The sequence below is a fragment of the Silene latifolia genome, chromosome 9, assembly GCF_048544455.1.
Source record: "Silene latifolia isolate original U9 population chromosome 9, ASM4854445v1, whole genome shotgun sequence".
Lineage (NCBI taxonomy): Eukaryota > Viridiplantae > Streptophyta > Magnoliopsida > Caryophyllales > Caryophyllaceae > Silene > Silene latifolia.
In genome coordinates, this window is record NC_133534.1 from 131,476,528 (window position 1) to 131,483,798 (window position 7,271).

The following is a 7,271-nucleotide window of genomic DNA, read 5'->3' on the forward strand; positions in this document are numbered from 1 at the left end:
ACTACACGAGGAGACCAAAAGAAAGTTTTGGAAGAAAATGACTAATGAAAAGACTTAACAAGAGATTTGGCTAGTTTATGAACAACATTTGACCAAGAGTTTCAATATTGATATTTACTTAAGAGCCTAAATGAAACATAGTTGCATCCTTGAAAATAAATGAGATTTATAACTAAAAGTTGCAACGAAAGATATGCCGATATCTAAAAGAGCTAAGTTAATTGTTAACCACGCTAGTGTCATTACTTAACCTCATTATGAAAATGAAATGGTTAAACCTCCTTCCGGAAAGGGGTATTTTGAGAAGGACGTGTATTAAATGAAATTCACATTTAAATAATGACATTGCTACTCATCATTATAAAATGAATGAGTTAGAGATCAAAAATCTCTTTCCATAAGTTTAAGACTGAAACCTTTTCAAAATAGGTATTTTGAAAGGATATGCTAGGAACATATATGGTTTTAATCTTAATAACTTGGCAAAGCAAAATGTATTTCAATTCTTGAAATGTTTCGATTGAGTAGTCTATTGCGAAACATGTGGAATTGAGTGGGAGTTTGAAATTATCATGTGAAGACATGGAATTTAGTGGGAGCAATCATCTTGTAAAAATTTATAACTCATTACTCATTGAGAATGACGATCTAATACTATCTTTCACAAAGAAGTATTTGAGTTTTCAATTCTGGATGAAAATGGACTATGATGAATACAATCACATCATGAGATGTTGGATAAGTATTGAGATATACACATCGAATCAACGAGAAACGCAGGTTATTCATGTCAATGAAAATGGAATTGCCATTAGCAGTCATGGTCATTCATTGAACCTAAGAATGGTTGATCACATGATTATAAATTACTAATGTTTCCGCCATTAGAATAATCATGCACATGTCGAATAATGAATCATATGCTTAAGAGCATGATGAATCATTGGCAAGCCATAGAAGAATCGTCATGAATTCTCGAGGAGAACTAATTGAGCGATTCCAGTGTTGGACAGAACACTCTGTTATGTGATAAGAGGTTGCACATATTGAAGTTCGAACACACGTAAGGATTTATGAAAATCCTAAGCTATTCAAGCTAAAAGGAGAAATAAGAAGTTTGAAAGATACTTAGTTATAGTAAGAAGTTACTCAAAACTAATATTTTCTAATATGCTAGGACTTATGAGAAGTGCTAGGCTAATCATCTTGACAATTGTTGCAAGATCCTACAAAACGTATATCTAGTGCATTGCGAGTTGGTAGAACACTTGACCAGTGCAAGTTATATCATCCACCATAATTCGTTGGTTATATGATAAACAACAAGAAATTTCTTTAAAGATAAAGAACCTAAACCTAGGTTGGGAACCTAGATGTGTACTTGGTAAGGTTCATGCTATGTGAGACAAACATGAAAATGAAGGAAAAAGCAATACAAGAAGTATGAACATATAGACACATGGTATGTTAAACTTCTATTGCAAATCGACTAGTGTTTACATACTTACGATATACATCACAAGGTTGTAATATGGTATTGACTACCCGAATATGATGTCGACATTCGTCGTTTGAGTTATTATTAACTCACCTTATACTTTGTTACATCCAAACGGGTTGTAGAGACAATTGAACCCTGTTAAAGTGAACACGGATCAGCATTGTATTCGCCCATAGTCACTTACATGAGGTGACGTCTCGAAGTGACTATAGTGTGATGCGATTGATGGCAAGTTCAAGTGCCATGGAGTCATGTGAGATGACTAGTTGATCACATAGACAGACTGTTAGGAACACTTTGTTGGGCCTTATAACCGCTTATAGAGTTCTGGCTAATTTATATAGCCTGGTCGTGGCGAGAGCTACTATAGTATTCTAATGAGTCGATTCTTTTGACTAAAGACTGTTCGCCTAAGGGGGCACAGTTTCAGATTAACTTTGATTTATGTTACTACGACCTTCGTAAATGGGGTCAAATAGGCATATTTTGGGTTATGATGGCTGTGGCTAGTCGAAGGGAATTAGTGCGATAGGAATTGTCCACCCCTTGTCAGGGTTATAACAATATCTCAGGGCCACTCGAGGAGTAATGAACTGGAAATGCGTGGCCACGCTCGGAAGGTATCTATGGTAGATAATTCCGGTCAATCAGTTATTCTCCAGATCGACGAAACCACTCTCGATATGATCACTTGCAAGTACGACCTGAAAGACACCTTGCATTGAGTGGGAGATAGTAATAGGACAAGAGAATTGGTGACGCAAACTTGTCGAGGACAAGTGGGAGATTGTTGGAATATGTGTCCTCCGACAATAATGTGATCACAACTGTCGATCATGATGATCACATGATTAAGTCTCATTTTAAGAATACATGTGGGAAGTAATATTTTACTGTCAACTGGTCCACACATATCGGTAATGATTGGCTGACTAGAGTTTGACATTACTGTCGTGCGACGGTGGTGATCAGTTGATCCCCTTAGGTCATACCTAAAGGGTAACACTCCTAATTGATTATTTAATTGATCGTATGACGATACGGGGTAATTAAATTACTTAAAATTGACGGACGATTTTGGAAATAATATTTACGTATCTCATTATAATTTGATTAAATAAGATACGGTCTAAGTAATCGAATTGTTTTATTACTTAGATGAAATTATTGTTTACGGAAACAATTAAAAGGAATGAATTGATTATTATAAATACAGAATGTTGTAGTTTATGAATCGGGATCCCATTACAGTACAAGTAATTATGAATTACTAGGTAAACTTTATAAGTGACATATTTTATTAATATGTTGATTTTTAATTGTTAAAAATACATTTTATATACCTAATGTCATGAAACATGTTACATGTGACAAATTGACAAAATAATGTGTAAAATGGATTTTCCATTTTACACTATATGTGCCGAAAATTAGGAGGGAGTATTAGGCTTATTTGTGTTAATTATGTTTAAGTGGAAGGCATAATCATAAGACCTAATACATAGCCTTACATGCCTATAATTCTTGGGAAGAATTGAAGCTCATGCATTGGCCATACCCACCCCCTCCTACCCGGTTTTCCTTGTGCATGACCAAGGGTTTTTGCTTTTTATTTTTCCTAATATACACTACATGTATGTATTCTAGTGTATATTCATTCATTCTTACACATCTAAAAATATAGAGTTTTAGAGAGAATATTACTTCCTTCTTCTCCCTTCTCTTAACCGAAAAATAAGAGACCAAATTTAATATTTTGGGTCAATTTTATTTAGATTAATATTGTTCTAGTATTAATAATATTAATCTTTTAAGGGGTTACTTTGGGTATTCATCTTTGGGAGAGATTCTACCCTTGAATCTTTGTTCATCCATATTAGGAGAGCTCAAGAACAAGTAAGAAAGGAGATCTTACTTGTGCCCTTTGATCCGAAATTTTATTGTAAGGAAAATGATTTCTCCTCTATATTTACTTATGTTTGCATGCATAAGATCTAATTTAATTTTATGACTAAATTAAATTGAAACATATATGTATATGTTGAACTATATGAGATATAGATTTCTAACAGTCTTAACCGCCAAATAAGGGGCCAAGTTCATCCAGGACAACATCATCTACAGATATGGGGTACCCCATGAAATCTTCAGCGATCAAGGCTTCTAACTTCCGGGCGGAAACACAAGCCTTGCTGGACAAATACAAGATCAAACGACATCGATCATCCCCCTACCATCCCCAAACCAACGGAGCGGTGGAGGCAGCAAACAAAACTCTTGTCACCATTATTAAGAAGATGCAAGATAATTATCGCGATTGGCCGAGCAAACTCCCATTCGCACTCTGGGGATACCGAACCTCCATTCGAACACCGGCAGGAGCCACACCCTTCTACCTAGCATATGGTATGGAGGCGGTTCAGCCGGTAGAGTTAGAGGTCCCATCTCTACGTATCCTACTGGAGAGTCAAGTTCCTGAGGCGGAATGGACCCGTCGAAGATTCGAACAATCCACGCTTCTAGACGAACGGTGACTCAACGCCTTGCACAACGTCCAGCTATACCAACGACGTATACAACGAGCATTCAACAAAAAGGTTAAACCCAGGAACATCAAGGAAGGCAACTTGGTCCTCAAGTCGGTTCGAGCACCATTATCCGTCGATCCGAGGGGGAAATTTAGACCCAATTGGGCCGGACCATACCTGGTCAAGAAAATACTTTCGGGGGGCGCAGTGAGACTGAGTGGCCTAGACGGGGAGGATTTTACAAACCCGACCAACCTAGACCAACTCAAGAAATACTACCCTTGAACCTTAGCAACCAACAACCTCACCCTAGTTTTACATTTAGCGACCACCTTAACCCTTTTCAAGTCAAGTTCCTCAACGCGTTCTGATTTGAAATTGCATGTTTTATCGAGTCTAAGTTGCGGCACCTTGGCCGTTTCGAATGCCCTTTGATCTGTTAAAGACAACATCCATTTGCACTCAAACAAAACTCCTGAACTACGAGCATGGTTTGATTTCACCTTTTCAGGTGGATACGTAGGCAGTCCTTTCTTATACAAGAGGGATACAACCACAAAACCCAAATAAATCTACAAAACATTTCGAATTACGAGCACGGTTTGATTTCACCTCTTCAGGTGGATACGTAGGTAGTCCTTTCTTACACAAGAAGGATACAACCGTCCCTATAATAAAAAAAAACATTCCCTTATGTTTACCCACATACAAAACATCACCCACATCAACTTTCAAAAAAAAGGAAAGGGAAAAACATTATCTTTCCCACAAAAATACAAAAAAAGAAGCATTTCTCCCTTCCTACGAAATCCCATTTCCCAAGTGCAATGTTTAGGATAATTCAAGCCGAATTACCTTTACAAAATGGATGGAAGAAGCAACCGTTCACGACTTTTTTTAACACAAGAAATCCTCTTATTTAATTAATAATGAGAAGGATTACAAATTTAACAACAAATAAAGCTCGGCAAGTCTACAACTTGTCAAAGCTAAGGTGTCGACTAAGGCACCTCACATAGTAAAACTAGCATAAAACACACAAGACATAGCTAGTACAACATAATAAAAACTCACAACACTAGTACAACATAATAATAAAGTGGGTAATGGGGGTCTTCATTCTTCCATTCTACCCTTGCCTTTTCTCTCGGGGTACATCTTCCCCTTGTCCTTCTTGTTGGCCCGCCTAGCATGAACTTCCTCTTCGGAACGGATCCTCAACGGATCTACAACGACGACGGCCTCCAGTCTCTTGCATGACCCCATAATCGGTCCAAAGCGAGCCCATACACGGCCCAACACATCTTTGGGACCCGAGCTTCTCCTCTTTGGTGGCCTCATCACATCCGGGCTAGCTCCATCAACAAAATACTCAAAGAAGGCACGGTTGGGCTTACCAACCTCTCTATACTTCAAATCAACAACCTCGTCCTTATGAGATTTAGACATCTCCTCCAAGGTTTGAGCTCTTGACCACTTGACATAAGCAGGAGTCACCCATGTCGTGGCAACGGGGTTTGGTACCTTCCAAAGCGGCCGAGTGGCCCACCATCTTTCGAAGACCTCCACAAGCTCGGAGTTTTGAAAAACACTCTCTTGGACGAGAGTATCTTGAGCTGGCACCTTTTGTTGACGCCCCGTTTGCCTCATGAGCCTTTCGAGATAAATGAAGGAAGCAACCTTCAAACCCACTAACATCAAAGAGCAAGAACTAGTAACCGGAGCGGGCAACCCCGTGAAGGATCTCAAGTGCCACCATGGCACCACCCAACGGATATGGGGTCCACCCTCCTCCACCAATCTTGAGGTCCAATAGGCCTCGGTGGATGCGAAACTATCCGAGTACAATTTCTCCCTCATAGTAAGGTGACGGAAAGAATAAAAAGAAGAATCGGCCGGAGGCTCTACTTACCTTAGCCTCTCCAACAGCCATACTTGGAGGATCCTTGGAGATCCAAACGAGGGAGCTTCTCCACAAGAGCCCTTCTTGTCCAAAGCTTGGATGATCTCGCCAAGCACCAACCATGATGGATCTCTACCATGCTCCATTTGCTCAACCACATGCTCAAGGGTCATGCTACCATAGCATTTCGACCCCTCCTTCTTCAAGGCATCAACAAAGAGGTATGCATGTACTAGGTAAAAGGCAAGAGCCCTTCTCATAGCCACCTCCGAGACATTGACATCCAACCGGTCTGAGAAAATGTTGATAAGAGCCAACATATCCACACTGATGCGTGTCTTAAATATGTTGTTTTACGCCCTATTTTACACGCATTTCAGAGCTCATTTATGTAGTTTATGCTACTATTTGCCCCATTTCGTCTACTTTCGTATTTTTATGTAATATTGCAGATTTATGCGGAAATAAGTAGATATCGAGCTAAATCCTTCCCCGAGTATCTTGCATTGTATTTGACATGAAGTAGTTACACAAGAAACGAACTTGGTGCGCATTTCGAGGCCTGAAAGACAACTTTATGAAGAATTTAGAAGCGACTACCAGCTACAGTGGTCGATCGACTGATGCCTATGGTCGATCGACCAGAGCACGAAGAAAAGAAGCTACTGTACAGCGTAGGTTGGTCGATCGACTGAGCTACTTAGTCGATCGACCAAACCGTTAATTCTAACGTGAATTAATAGAACGAGATTTCCGAAGCCCATTGTAATTAGGTTTAGGAATAAGAGTTGCGTTGTATTCCTATATAACGTAACCTTAGTTTTCAGAATAACATCGAGTTTTATCATTAAGTTCTTAAGATACAATTCGATAGTCATTAGTTTAGTTTGTTCTTTCATTAATAAAGTTTCTTTTTGCATTCGGTTTTGATCTTTCCTCTGCAATTCCTCTATACGGTACTCTTCTGTTCTAATATTCAATTTATTTGCTTTCATTCATAGTATAGAATTGTTAGGTTAGAATTCCCAAAACCGATTATCGTTTTATGTTAATTGTTCATTTAATTAATTTAACCATGAATTCAGTACCCTTATTCGATAATCTTGTTGTTGTTTTTATCGCAAACATGAGTAGCTAAATACCCTGTGCTAGGATGTAGGGAATCTGTAGAAGCAGGCGGCGTAGAATTGATCGGAGCCATTTGGTGTTCACAATTAAGCATATGTGGTCGTTGGTCAATGGTCGATACAAAACACAATTTATACTCCACGAGCAACTCTACAATTAGCAAAGAGGCAAGTAAAGGTCGGATCCCAAGGGACAGGTATTGAAATGAGAA